Source organism: Orbicella franksi, chromosome 12 (assembly GCF_964199315.1).
Source record: "Orbicella franksi chromosome 12, jaOrbFran1.1, whole genome shotgun sequence".
Taxonomy (NCBI): domain Eukaryota; kingdom Metazoa; phylum Cnidaria; class Anthozoa; order Scleractinia; family Merulinidae; genus Orbicella; species Orbicella franksi.
The window spans coordinates 11,408,539-11,424,160 of NC_138156.1; the positions used below are offsets into that span (position 1 = coordinate 11,408,539).

General features: G+C 38.4%; 1 long non-coding RNA gene and 1 pseudogene across 2 annotated transcripts; one reads left to right on the forward strand and one right to left on the reverse strand.

Annotated features, from left to right (window-relative positions):
* Positions 1-315: 315 nt before the first annotated feature.
* Positions 316-10,898, forward strand: LOC145462657 (uncharacterized). The gene is made up of 3 exons (XR_014041230.1): positions 316-891; positions 3,596-3,766; positions 4,210-10,898. It is a non-coding gene; the product is annotated as an uncharacterized LOC145462657 (long non-coding RNA).
* Positions 10,899-10,926: 28 nt separating this feature from the next.
* On the reverse strand, positions 10,927-14,090 carry LOC145462655 (uncharacterized; annotated as a pseudogene). Its single transcript, XR_014041228.1, has 3 exons — positions 13,551-14,090; positions 12,565-12,979; positions 10,927-12,464 (listed from the first exon to the last, which is right to left on the reverse strand). The product of XR_014041228.1 is annotated as an uncharacterized LOC145462655 (transcript).
* Positions 14,091-15,622: the final 1,532 nt, after the last annotated feature.

The window sequence follows — 15,622 nt, forward strand, 5'->3', positions numbered from 1 at the left end:
TCATCTAAACACGAGGAGGGTTCGGAGAATTCGAGACAGTTATGCAAACCCTCGACTACGTTTCGAGAACTCCCCCAACCCGCGAGTGTTTAGATGAGGCTATGTAAACATGGAAAAAGTGCTCTATTGATTTTATAAAAGTAATTCTCAAAAATACGCGCGAATCTAAAACGTCACAACGGTGTTTACGTACTCTCATCTAAACACACCTATCGACCAATGAGAGCGCGTGTAGTAGCTCAGTTATTTTATAAATGAAAATGAGTCTGATTTTCATGAAAAAACCTCTTGGCGGAACATGTTTTCATATGAATGGTGACGCACGAAGACTACTATAGTTTTGATACAGAGGTAAAAGACAACTCGGAAATGGCCTATTGAAAACCACTCTAACAAACCTTCGAGATAATTTTATCGTTCTGTTTCGATTTAGGCAATTTCTCTACCAGGTCTATCATAATTATAATTTTACAGTTCATAGTTGGGAGGTTTTTTTTATTATTTGATTTAGAGGATTCGTTCGCGAGTGCATTTTTTCAACCATTCATTTCCTGGGCGATGCTGCAACCTCGTGTGCTGTGATGCCTGTGCTCAAATTAAAATGAGAGGTTACCTAGCTCTGAAGGCTTGGTTCCTTTGCTTTGGCGCCCCTCTGTCAACTTGGCGTCGTCTCAGTGTGTTCCATAGTGAGCCCTGGGAGCGTTGATTTCGGTTCGGTTGAGGCAAGCTCCTGCAGAAATCACAAGCTGCGTGCCATGTAGAGCTCTTTACAGCCTTAATCTCGACGAGATCTTTAAAGAAGAACATACCATCACTAACGTACCTCAAGAGTTGCAGAACAGCTGAAAGACAGCTGAAATCGACAAACCCACGTGGAACGTCAAGCATCACGTAAGTCACAGCTACATTCATTCGTCTTTGTGCAGCTGACTTTTCCTTTGTTTATTTGTCTTAAATTTGAATGCGAAGGTTCCACTGCGCTACTAGGGAAGTGTAACGTCGATGGCATGATATCCACATGTAATATTTTGGTCTCGACGAATGATCGCGGTTATCGAACTTTGTTTTGTCGAGAGGCAGCGTTCTAAGGCCCGTTCCAAACGCCGCTCTATTCATGCGCCGAACCTAACTGATGAGTAAAGTACGGCAGAAGAGCGGCGTTTGAATCAGTTTGGTTCGGCAGGTTAGGTTTGGTGCGGCCAAAAATATTAAATTCGGCAGGGTCTGTCGCACAATGCGACGCTTGAGTAGACTGCAAAACAGTCGTATTTTTTGCGAACGCGAGCGACGGTCAATATTCGAACGAAAGGTCCGGAGCGAGTGTAAAAACGGCGAGGGAGAATGGGGACAGACGCTAGAAAATACGGCTGTCCGCCATGCATATGTTAAATTCGTTCAAAATTACCCGTTCTTCCAGCAACGGCAAATTCCCATTGGTTTAATTCTGACGCAACCTGTCATCAAATGTCACTCACACCTCATCAAAAAGATATAGACGCCGTTTCAGTTTCACAGTAAAGACAGTAATTCTCGTGGGAAAATGGACGACGTTGACTTGGATGCGCTTCCGAGCGATTTAGCAGCAGTCCACTCTTAAAAATTATCATTTTACTTTCAGTATGAACAGCTAACTCACTAAATGCATTGGCAATATTCCTCGAAATTTATAACTGAAGATGGGCAGGTCGGGTTCCTCAACGGCCATTCGCATGCATGAATGACCCCAAGAGCAAGCAAATATACATGCAAACAATTTATTATGGCACATATTTGTCTTGGGGCTACGGACTGAACAAGACTTAAACGTCTTCTAAACCTTATAACTTTGTAAGGTAATAAGTTATAAGATTTATAGGACCTTATAGGATTAAGTATTGTTCAGTCTGTAGCCCCAAGAAAAACAGGAAAAATACGTGCAGAAATAATTTGTTTGCGTGTAGATTAGCTTGCTCTCGGGGTCATGCATGCGAATGGCCTTTGAAAACCCTGAAAAACGTCTTCATTTGTATATTTCAAGGAATATTTAATGCCAATGTATTTAGTAAGCTAGCCGTAAATACCGAAAGTAAAATGATGATTTTTATGAGTGGACCGCTGCAAGGGGTCTCTTTTCCAGGTAAATTTTGCACACAGTCGGCAACGAGACATCCACCAAAACTTAGGTTTTGTCTAGACGCTTTTGTGCTGAAGGTCGTGTGTGATTGAAAACCGCTGTAAGATGTGGGTGGAGCTGTCAAGCAATTTCTGTCACCTTAGTGACATTGTACGACCCCCGCTTAGAATGAATTCGTTGTATGAAAAGCCGACAGTCGTTTTCTCGCCTCAAACGCCCTACGGGCGTGTGAGGCTCGTGCGCTTCACACGTGAGGATCAAGCTTACGGTGCTTTGCGCCTTCCGAAGACGTCCGAAGACGACTGTTTTGCAGTCTAACATTGGAGTGGCAGCTGATTTATACGGTGTTCTCCTTATGGGTCGAACCTAATGCATAAATTACTGTAATGTATTTTTCATATAACAGGACTCGTGATTGGCTCAAAATTGAGTGGCGTGACCAGTCGTGCATTTAAGAGAAACGGGACTGTACAAGCGAGTTTCTTTCGTGCAAATTCATTTTTTGCTTTTTCTCCGTGATAATAGCCCAGATTATGCGATTTCCCTTTAACAAGGCGAATTAACCAGGAGAAAACCTGTCTAAATACAAACACTGAACCTTGAGTTTGAATTTGCTTTCCTAAATATTGCTATAACAGCGAAATGGTAGTCACAGCTTTTCTATTTGGACAGAGTTCTTGAATTCAGAATGCGTATTTTCTCGTCGCAAATTGTTACCACTGGCTTCCCAAATTAAGTTCAACGCAAGTACGCTGTCTGAACCAGCCGTCGCTCCAAAGTCGCTCTAAAGTCGAGCTTAATCAAGTTTGGTTTGGCACGAGTGGAGCGGCGTTTGGACCGGGGCTAACAGAGGATAATGTCTCAAAATTAAATGTGAAGGTTCTAGTGCACTGTAGGGAAGTGTAGCCACGATCGTGTCATGTCCTTATGATACTGTACTGTGATCTTTTTTCCCAACAAATGATCCAGGCATGATCGGTGCGATGATCGAGGGCATTTCGAGCAGCAATGTTCTAAAGAAAAAAGTGTCGTTTGATATGTGCGATCAATGACTGACTCATTGTTTATTTATCCTTTCCATGGTAATAAACTTTAGGAATTCTATGTTGCTTTCTGGGGCGTGCAGATGAGCAATCTAGTTCTGCTAGCCTGAAAAAGAAAAAACAACAACAACTACAACTACTAGCTAAAATCTTGGACAATTTAAATGAAAAATTAAGACCACCCCTCCCCCCCATTTCAAAGATGGAAAAAATGGCATGTTTTGGTTGTAGTACGAGCTCATCATTGATTCGGGGGTAGGAGTGGTTTTATTTCGTTATTTTATTCTGACCAAGATTGTAGGCTTTGCTTCATTTGGGATACTCGTAACACCAATGAAACCTCTTCTTGTGTTGAAATGGAATGTATGACTTGAAATGGTGGGAACCAAGTCAGATCAGTTTTATTAGACTAAGTTATCCTAGCTTTCTTTTTCTTTAGCTTCTAAGGGTCCTGTAATTTGTTGCATTAGAGAATTCAGCTGGACATGTGGCTGAACAGTGTATTGTAAGCTGCCAAGATGTTTTGTGCCCAGGTACTTGAGATTGTGTACACCTGTAGCTGTCCAGATAGCATTGAAAGTGCTTCAAGAGAACATGAAAGATTTGCCAGGTTTGTAAGAACTCTTTGTTGTTGCTTTAAATAATATTGTTTTTAAAACAAAGACAAGACCAAGTATTATACCCTCATTTAAATCATGAGAAATTTAGGAATCATGAGCTGCTATTTAGTTGTTTTCTGTAAATGTCCTAAAATAACCGTTGTTACATAACAGTATGAATGTAATGCATGGCTTATATTATTATTGTGGATGCCAATGAAATATGGGTTTAAAAAATGCTCAATATAAACAGTATCTGCCGAATCCTGTCTATACTTGGTGACAGATCACCTGAACCCACAGTACTTGGTCGCAAATCTCCAATGCTTGAATTTCGTTTGGCCAGTTAGTTTTTAGTAGTTTTCTTGCTACTCTTGACTGTTGTTCATGATTGTAAATAATAAAGTTCTAACAATTCTTTCACCTCTTGCACTTGGTTCCAAAATCATAATAGGCAGTAAAAGTTTGCTGAAGATACAAGCACATTGTGACATGCGGACGGACTGCTCAACACTTTCACCCAACTGATGAAGACTAACCGTAAGTGACTGAAATGTTTGCCATCTAGTCATTCTAAGTGATAACATGTTACTAGAACAGTTTTGAATCGTTTAGGTACAGTGTATGTACAACCAAAACCAAAGGAATCACTCTGGCCAAACACAAATTACGACATTCCAGTACTAGTGAAGCAATAGAATGTGAAGCAAAAACATTAAGCTAATGCAAAGAGTACGATAATGTGCTGGGATGAGTCACAATTTGTTTCTTGAGGTCCAAGGGCCAATAAGACCAAATGTTGGCCATTTAAGAGACAGACTAAGTCATTATGAAATGCATAGGTGATACTTAGTTTACTGACAAGCAATACCTGTGACATCACAGTCTCAAGGTAACTGAAATTTACTTACAATACATGGTCCTTAACTGCAACCTTTGCCTGCTTCGACATACTATTGAAGATGTATTCTCAAATGTAGGATGCAGGCTTAAAAATTGTCCAGTTTGATAAGCTTGGCAAAAATGCAAGCATTATGGTTGTACCAAGATCTTTGTTTCTATCCAGCAGATTGCTGATACAAGGGGACTCTTGAAAGTCCTCTCTTGTAACTAGGTAAAAAAAAGGTACGCAATGCTTTCATGTGTCTGCTGCCTTTTGTTGGTGAATGTTTCTTTTATTTTGGGCAAAACAGCTACAGAACACCATCAAGAAACCCTCTTTTCTGTTCTTTTATTGTATCTTAGAATGTGTTGTCTTTTTGAAGGCATAGAAATCCTGACTTAGTGGCTGTTTTGTGGCCTGTTTTTGACTGAATGTAAGGAAAGAGATAAAAAGAGTGCATCAGGAAAATGAAGTGTTAGGGAAGAGTTGTCGAGTAGCAATTTGTCTAGTAGCAAGAATAGTGAGTTGAAAAGATACTTTTTGTTGCAAATTATTCATCTCATTGAAGAACAAAGCAGGTTATTGTGGTATTGATTTTTTCTGCAAGGGAGGATACATACTTCTTACATGTACATAATGAAACATTTAAAGACTATGGGACTGAACTAAACGTAACATTTTTATTGGAAGTAAAGAATATCATTTAATTTACAGTAATAACAGAAAGTTAACATCTTACTTCTTAAGTGGTATATTATCAACATGAACAATTAGACAGGTTTTGAAAATGTTTCTTATTTGTTACAGTTAGTCTGACTTACTTAAGTGGTACACTAACATCAAGAAATGTTTTTGATGTTTCTTATTTGTTAAACTTATTCTGAACCATTAGAACATAACATTTGAATTTGAAATAAAGAATAACATTTGATTTACGGTAACATCAACAGAAAGTTAACATCTTACTTAACTTGTATATTATCAACATGAACAATTAGAAAGATTTTAAACAGTTTCTTATTTGCAACAGTTACTCAGCTGACTTACCTAAGTTGTACATTAACATCAACATCAAAATTGAATGTTTTTGATGTTTGTTATTTGTAACAGTTATTATGCAACTTTAGTGACGAAGTTTGATGTTAGTCATATGTGAAGTTAATATTTTCAAGATCTAGAAGAGCTTCACTGATTTGGTCAGACCTAGTGTCTTTAGTTAAGTTCTTTTTGCTTGAAAATGCTTCAATTGTGTCTGTAAAAGCTGTAAACCAAACCTCCTCTCCATCACCGTCAGCACAGAGTCTTGCGGTAACAATCTTAGTTGCATTCTTTACTTTCTGTGGAGCACCACAATGTGGTCATTGCACAATATTTTTTCCTGGCTCATGTGACGTTTTTTTGTTGCATGTTTTTATGTGGCAGATAATATATATGTTTAGTTTATCAATGAATTTGAACTCATTCACATAGATGGTTTTCTCTGCATTGGCCAGATGATCTGGTCCTTTGATTTTGTTTAAGGGGAACTGCGACCTTCTTGAAATGAAGTGGTGGGAGTTGTTCCTAACAATGTGTTACATATAACCACAAATTTAAGTGTTATCGATCATGAGAAAACATAATACAACACTTCATGTTGGAAAATACACAAATAGGTCAGCATCATTGTGCTGGAAAAATATGCAAAATAAACAGTGGCTGTCAGGCAACAAGAAATAAAGATCTCATGTCAGAAAAAATATACGAAATAGACATTAACGCAAGAAATAATCTCATCTCCCAGCAAAAATTGGTGCATCCAACAAATATCTAATACGGGAAAATATCTACAAAGCAACATTGTAATGAGGCAATAATTAATTAAACATCTCATGCCAGAAAATATATATAAACCAAAACATTGGCTATGAGGTAACAAATAGTACAACATCTCATGCCGGAAAATATGTGAACTAAATATTGGCCATGAGGTAACAAATAACAAAACATCTCATACTGGAAAATATGTGAACTTAGTAACAAATAACAAAACATCTCTTGCCAGAAAAATATATTAAGCAAATGATATGACATTGGTTATGAGGAAACAAATTATAACACATACATGTATTGTGTATGGAAGTGACTGGTAGGAAAAAGAAATAAGAGAATGCCTAAAAAAAAAATGTGAACTATACCCAGGTAATGGGGAAATCAAATAAAACAAAACAATATACATACATGTAGTCAGGAAAGCAGGAGGGAAGCAAATGAATGTGACACTGCAGTGAATATGCATAAAGTAAAAGCAAACATGCAATAGTGAAGAAAGTGCAAAGAAAGTGCCCAAAACTTAAATAAACTTGAAAAAGAGGATAAAACCTGGAAAAAACTATCGACTAAACGTACAAAATAGAATAAATAAAATGTAGAATACCAAAACTAATAAAGGGGATGACGAACTGAATAAAATGCCACAAGGGTTTCAGATATGACATAAATGTGCTAATTTACAAACAGGAAAGCAAAATGTACAAAATAATAGAAAAGACTAAAGTTTCTTCTAGCTGGTTAATCAGGAGCAGCAATGTTTTGCGTGACGGCATTGTCTTGAGGTGGTTACTGCACTTGGGGAGGTTGTTCCTGAGTCTTTGCAGCTGGATCAGGCATGCTGGTGGAGCCTTCTATTGAAATGAAAATGAATTGATGTCAGTGTAAACTCTTATACTTGCTTGAGTAAGACCATACATACATATACATACATATGCACACATACATACGTTTATTTGATAATTAGGTTTAAAATAAGCAACTGTACAGCTGATGTGGACCTACTACTACTAGTCTGAATAAGAGAAACAGAAATTTACTATACAATTGTCGTAATATATACAATAACAATAAAAAGAGTAATCAAATAATTTAAAAATACCTAAATTCAGGATTCTTATTATAATTTGTAAATAGACCACTGTAAATAGAACAGAAAAAGATCGTATGTAGAGTTTCCTACACTTTTATTGTGTGTATAAGCAGAAAGACTGTGCATTAGTCACCTTGGCAACTACCAGTGAGAATCTTACTGTGTCCTTGCATGGCAACAAAACAAAGCCATCATGAGCTCTACATTCCAAAAAAAAAAAAAAAAACTGACTATGTAATTGTTGTATGTGGTACACTCTACCATCTGATGTCTCAATTGTGTATAAATACTGGTTGTATTTCCTCTAATAACAGTCCTTTGCACCACATTTTCACCTGAATGGAGTGGGTTCATGTTCACCACATCAACTTTGTGGAGGTTGAGGGGTTGAGGATCTTTGGCTGTGTGGTTGTAATACCACCTCTGTTTATTCTGGCTTGCTGGTTTGTTGGAGAAGCTGCTTCATTGCTGGAAGTGGGTTCTTTGTTCTCCATATCATTAGGTTTCTGGGCTGGATCCAACTCCTTGTGTATATGTTTTCAAGTAGTACAAGATGGCTAAGTCTGGTTCAGTACCAACTTCATATGCTTTATGGAGACATCGCTTTGTTGTCTTCATGGCAGGCTCTGCCTTCGTTGCAAATTCATTGCAAGAGAACTGCGGGTCAGTCTACCCCTGTAATGTCTCGCTGTAAATCAGACACGCTACATGAAGCTTGCTACAGTATATATATTTTACTGCGTTTTCTTTCTTTCTTTGCTTACTATTTTATTTTCACTGCTATTTTACAACGTACTGAGTATGTTCTAAAATGTAGCCTTGGTATGAAAACTTTTGCACAACCTAAAAACAATGAAACTGCATATGACTAAACTTACAAAAACTTTAAAAACATGACTATTTGATTTTTTTCTTTCTTTTTTTCAACGAAGAAAAAAGGCTCAAAAATCACAGGGCTGAAGAAATGACCTGCAGTGAAAGGGTTAGTAAAATTGTGTCTCTATAACCTGATGGAATGAGCACGGGCTGTTAACACAATGATTGCACAAGCAAAGAATTAATTTTGATGATCAAAGTGAACAGAACTCATTTCTTGTTCTTCCATAACTTGGTAGAAACACAGCACGTTTTCTGTTTGTTATTGGAAGTTAACTAAAAGAGGCACTTGTTGGTACCATATGTCAAAAAGAATAAAGGCGCACACTGAACTATAACTGTGAGGTAACTCACAAACATGCTTTAATCAACTCCTTTTGGAGTGAGAACTAACTTGATTACACAGTACCTTAAAGTATTCATTTAAAAGTATAAAGTTCAACCTTCTCTAACTGAGAAGGCATAAAATGAAGGTGTCTAGTCTGCGATTTAATCCTGATGAGACTGAGTTTCAACTCTATTGGCAACTCTTAAAGGAAACTGGTTGGAAAATCCTTAAACTGAGCAAACACCTGAACCCTGAGTGAAAAAGCCCCTCAATTCTTTACCACATTGGAGGGGCCAGAGTCATTGTAAAGTAGCTGGTCTTTCACAATGGCTTTGTGAATCTGCCTTCTGGACGTCTGAAGCCGATAAACCCCCAGGCGATTTTTGGTGGCTTGGATTGAGACTGGAGTCAAGCTGCTGATGCTCTCGCGCCACGGCTATGGGGCGCCGAACAAGTCAATATTCCCTACATATTTCCATGGTCTGTTGGACTTTTTATACGGTCAACTCGCCTTTTTATATGGTCAACTCGACTTTTTTTATGGTCAACTCGACTTTTTATATGGTCAACTAAACACTTTTTATATGGTCAACTTGACTTTTTATATGGTCAACTAAGCACTTTTTATATGGTCAACGCGACTTTTTATATGGTCAACTAAACACTTTTTATATGGTCAACTTTCGAATTTTTAATGACGTCCACAATGCATTGCGCCCAAAATCAAACAAAGATGGCTGCCACTATCTATCGTTTGAGGAAGCAGCAATAATTATGGCTCGAAACCCTGCAAGAGAACGCAACGAACATGGGTTGTTTTTATTCTTTGACAATTTTAAGTTACTGCTGTCGACAATATCCACATTCAGGGAAGCAGAGAGATACAATAACTTGGGCTTTGAGGATATTGACCAGGCTGCTGATCGATTGATTACTGCTGCAGAGACCATTCAGCTACTCATCTCAGATATTGAAAATAATGACGATTTAACTGATGTTTCGTCTGTCCTGAACCTGATTCTGATTAAAGTCAGAAACTTGAGTGTTCAGCTACAGCAATGCAGAAATGACATGTCAGACTTCGTTGGCGAAAGGGCATACAGCAGCTGAACTGATTCCAGAAAGGGTGGTCCCGGACGCCCTCGTTATGTCATTGAGGAAGATCAAATACGTTTTTTAAGAGAAATGCATTTTCCATGGAAAACAATAGCCGACTTACTTGGTGTAAGTGAGAGCACCCTTCGAAGGAGGAGATTGATGTATGGCATGACCGACCATGAAGAGTCAAGCTGGACTCAGATTTCAGATTCTGATTTGGAGAGAATTGTTCAAGAAATCCAAGAACTAACTCCTAATATCGGACAGGCCTGACTGCTTGGTGCTCTGAGAAGTAGAGGACTAAATATTCAACGATGGCGAGTGAGAAATTGTCTTCGCACCCTTGATCCTGTTGGTACGGTTTTACATTGGCGTTCAGCAATCTACAGAAGAAAGTAAAATGTTCCAACTCCAAACGCCCTCTGGCACATCGACGGTAATCACAAACTAATAAGGTGGAGACTTATAACTCATGTTTGTGTCGATGGATATTCCCGAATTATAATTTATGCACACTGCTGCAATAACAATAAAGCAGATACAGTCTTGGAACAATTTGTTGGAGGCATCAACAGTTATGGATTACCCTCAAGAGTGAGAAGCGACTATGGTATGGAAAATTTCAAAGTAGCAGAATTTATGTTAGAGCAAAGAGGTTATGATAGAGGTAGCATTATAACTGGTAGTTCTGTGCACAACTGTCGTGTGGAGAGGGCCCACAGAGATATTTACTCAGGAGTAATTTGCTTCTTTGCAAGAACATTTGCTCACTTAGAGGATAATGGTCTCCTTGATCCTCTCAATGAGTTGCATTTATTTGCATTGCATTACACATTCATTCCCAGGATCAATAAGTGTTTAGAGGAATTTAAAAGGCAGTGGGAAAACCATCCTTTATCTTCCGAGGGGAATCGTTCTCCTCTTCAATTATATACAGCTGGGATGCTGGAAAATGAACTTTCCGGATATGCTGCAGTTGCAAGTGTGTTTAATCCTAGTAGCATGCATGATTACGGATTTGATCCCTCAGGTCCATTTCCCATGGAAGAAGAAGACTATCAGGTATTGGCTCCAGATACAACTGTCCCACTTTCTGATCAGCAGATGGCATTGTTGGAAAATCAGTGCAATCCTTTGCAAGAAAATGACAGAAGTGGTGAAAATACATACTTAGAATGTTTAAGGATTCTGTGTTCTTTCATTTAAAGGATATGGCCTAAGCTGAATGTGGTAACGAACTTGTATTAAGAAAGAACATGCATTAAGAAAGACATCAACACTTGAGACTATAATCTGCACAAAACACAACAGCTTTTATTATTGGATGTAATATTCTCTTCTATAACTTTGATATTTAAAATAAATTTAAGATTACACAAATTGTTTGAATCCCCAATGTTGAAAAGAAATGTAACATATTTACCTCGAACAAGCCAGCCTTGATTACACTAGAAGACTGCTGGCATTCAGAAAAAATGTATTTAAATGATATCTCCTGTGTTTGAAATCATTTGTGTTTTAAGCAAGTAGATGCAATACTGCTTTAACTCAACAGTTAACTCAACAGTAAACTAACGGCCTGAGAAACTTAATTGGAGGTGATCAAGATTCAGACAATAACTTTATGGTATGTGATAATTCTTCACAAGATGTTCATTTCCCAACTATCTGAATTCAAAATGGCCATGAATTCTTCTCTGAGCTCACAAAAGCTTGCATATGTGCTTGGCACCTCCAAAGTGCAACCGCAAGTGTGAGCAATTGGTCTTCTTTGAAGACCCTCACTATTCGTGAACGATATTGTCAAAGCATCAGTGACAATAACATCAGCTGCAGTAGTAAATCTCAAAAAGGTTGTAAGCTTTGCTTCATCAAGCCCTCTAATAAATCGCTTGAGGTGGGCCATGGCCTCAGTCTCAGCAGCTGTAGTTGGACTTGCTTTGAGCAGGGCAATTACTTTGAGATAAGTTGGTATAATAGAGGAATAAAATTGATATAACAAACTTACATCTGGAAAATAGATCTTAAAGTGGGCAAGAATTGGCTGCCAACAATCACTCACATATTGGGGTTTTTGCACTATCTCCTTGTGGGCAACCTCTCTCATGATTTCTGCTACATTGCTGGGTGTGACCTTCCATTTACAATCAAATGCTGAGAAAAAGTCAAGCATCTCATCGCTGTCACAAGCAATAGTATTAGCCAAGCAGCCCTCAATAAGTTTGGTTTCAGAATGAGAAACATAACACTTGAAAGAATCTTGCAACATTTCCCAGGTAATACTCTCCTCCCTAAAAAGACAAACAGCAAGGAAGGTCTTGCTTATCTTGTGGGGAAAATACTGACTCTCTGTGTAACCCTTTACAAGTATCCTTGCTACTGCTTCCCACTTATTCCTGTCAGAATCATGCCTGATATAGGGAACCCTTTCAGTCTCCCCCAACATGTGTGACTCATAGAAATCTTTCCAAAACAATGAAAATACTTCCCTCAAGACCCCAATACCTTGTCCAGCTTCTTCATGACCAAGCTGATTTATAATGATGGCACTTAAACTGAACTTAATTATGGATGGATCTGAGAAGATCTCAAGCATATCAGCCTTAACATGCAACCTGTGCACTCATAACTTTAGTTGGCACTTCACCATCATTTGATTGTGCAGTTTCACCATCATTTGATGGTACAATTTCACCATCACTTGATGATGCAATTTCACCACCATTTGATGGTGCAGTTTCACCTCCATTTGATGGTGCAGTTGGTGAAAATACATGATTAACATTAATGACAGCTTCATAATTATTGTCAATAGACTGACTGTCCCACATTTCTGGGAAGAATGGCATTGGATCTTCAAGTAGGAGTGGCACTCCCAGATCTGTGGATACAGATTCACTTTCTTGCTTCTGTAAACTTGAAGAACTTGTTTCAGCAGGGTTTCCTGTGATGTCGTCAGTGTGTTGGGCATAGGCTGGTGTCATAAGCTGTTCATCCTTTTCATCTCTATCCTCCTCTTCAAGGGGCTCCAAACATCTGATGTACACACTCCCTTGTCCTGACAGTTTTATTATCCTTTCACCATCCATTCTCACTCCCTTTGCTAGTTTTGGAGTTACTAGGGTTCCATAGCAAGCCTATAAGGTATACATTTACAATCAAAAAAAGGAAGCAATTCTCATCAAATACACAAGTCATGTGAATGACAGGAAACAACTGCTTTGTAACCAAGCAACTGTTTACATGCTTATGCATGTGAATTTACCATCACAGTTTACAGGTATGGTGGTTTGAAAAGGGAAAAAGATATTCTCCATTTTACTTACACAAAAATAAACCTTATGTCAGCTGTTGTCTTTATACCTATTGCTGTTTTGTGTGGAACTGGGATACATTTTTGTCTTGGAATCACTAAAAAGCCCTTGACTTGTGTTCAAAAAAGATGTGTGGTTTTTTAAAGGGGTGGGCAAAAGCAAACACACACTGCACACACACACCTAAAACAAGCTTTAGATAAAAGTGGCAAAAGGTATATGTAGTCCCAAAGGCTCCATGTATTAGTCAGTCATTTCTGCTTCATACTAAGCTTTTGTCTCCACAAATTGCTTTGCATTTTGCCCTAAGAAAAGTTGTGCTTTCTAAAAATGTCTTTAATATTTCTTTGTTTCTCTTGATGAAAAGAAAAACAAACAAAAAATAATAACTTACCTTAAGGTATTCAAACATAATATCATCCCTTGGAAGTTGGCTTTCGATGTTTCTTTTCAAGTCCAGGTGAGTTCAATCTTTGTTAAAAGGCAACTGGTGGATAATAAGACCCCTCTCCTCCAGCTTCACTTTGCTGACATGACTTGGTACTTGGTTGGTATCAGGGTTTGGAATTATCACCAGGTCTTTGTGGATGATGGTCTTATTGGGGCGCCCATTCTTCTTTCCACGAGACATAGAATTCGTAGAACTACTCGTTGAAGGTCGTTTTCTACTCGTTGCTCCATGTGCGTTGTAACTTGGGAATCGTCGCGCAAGCTCTGCTGCAATCGACCCCGAGCTTGAAGACAAAATAGAGTTCGTTGAAGAGCTGTTCATCGCGGTCAACGCTGCCACATTTTGAATGTCCTTGTTCTGCAAGTTCCCAATGGCCTCGAGGGCCTGTTTGGCAATGGCACACGCCGAGGAGATTTGCTGCACGTCTTCCTTGCTGGCAGCCATCTTTGTTTGATTTTGGGCGCAATGCATTGTGGACGTCATTAAAAATTCGAAAGTTGACCATATAAAAAGTGTTTAGTTGACCATATAAAAAGTTGAGTTGACCATATAAAAAGTGTTTAGTTGACCATATAAAAAGTCAAGTTGACCATATAAAAAGTGTTTAGTTGACCATATAAAAAGTTGAGTTGACCATAAAAACAGTCGAGTTGACCATATAAAAAGGCGAGTTGACCGTATAAAAAGTCCAACAGACCATGGAAATATGTAGGGAATATTGACTGGTTCGGTGCCCCATACACGGCTGTCTGTCAAGTTGCAGTCTGTACCGGTTTGTTGATATGGCTTTGTACCAGAGTAAACTGACATCTCCATTTCCCTGGACACAATGAACCTGGCCAAGAAGAATTTTCAGAGTGTTCACAGTGCTGGTCTCTTGATGCAGGCCACATAATCTCCTGGCTGAAAATGGCAGGGTTACGATGGTTGCATGGTAACCAGCACCCGAAATTGTGACTCACTGGTCACCAATGTGACCAAAACTTGAGTGTTAGTGACCAGATATCAAGAACTGGTTGCCAGTGGGCAACTCACCTTTTCGTCTGTCAACCTTTCAACCTCAAAGAAAAGCGACATTACTTGTGAATGAAGGATATGATTTATTTGAGTAGATATAATAAATCAAAAACCCATGATTCATCGATGACCAACTGGATCGCCATGTTTAATTCAGCAGCTTCTTTATTTTAAGGCACAGTAAATTAAACAATTCTCTCGTATCGAAAAACTACCCCTGTTCAAAATTGCCCTTTACATGTAATGCATAGCAGACCCTTGAGTATTGAGTACATCATGTATGCCTACAAAATGTGTCTCTTCTATTTGATTTTACAATCTGGTGACTAAAAATTTACATTTGGCAACCTTTTTTTACCAACTTAGTAGCCAAATGGCAATTTAAGGATTTTTTAAATTTCGAGCTCTGGTGGGGAGGCCTACCCTGCCTCCATCTTCCTGACTGCCCTCAGCAAACTCTCTGGCCAGATTGACAGCAAGCTCCTTTCGCTTATTGGTACATCGATCACAAGGCTGCTGTGCTTGATTGGTTGAATGTCAGAGTGCTGTGGCCAACAAGGATTTAAGCACATCGGTGCAGTCACTAGGAGAAAAAAGCAAACAGTTATTTATCAAACATGAAACTCCCATGAAAAAATACAACAAGATCCAAAAATTTTAATATTTTGTGGAGCCCCAAAGAGAGGACTTGATAAACCAGACAGTGATACCATACTACATAGTTTTGCTTTGATTGATTCAGATTGAATGTTCAGTTTAGGTCTCTTTTTTCAGAGAAAGAGCATTTCATAAATAAGCATTCAAAAATCTGACTTTTAGCTTTACGAATCTGGAAATGATGAACAAGTCATTGAAATGTTATTCAAATTAATACTGCCAATTTTTATTCTAAAGTGGTTATCCAAAGCCTCCATTATTACAAAAAACACAATAGGAAGAAAATCACCGACTTTGCCAATCCCATGGATATACGTTTCCCAATTTGCTTAGGAGTGCAT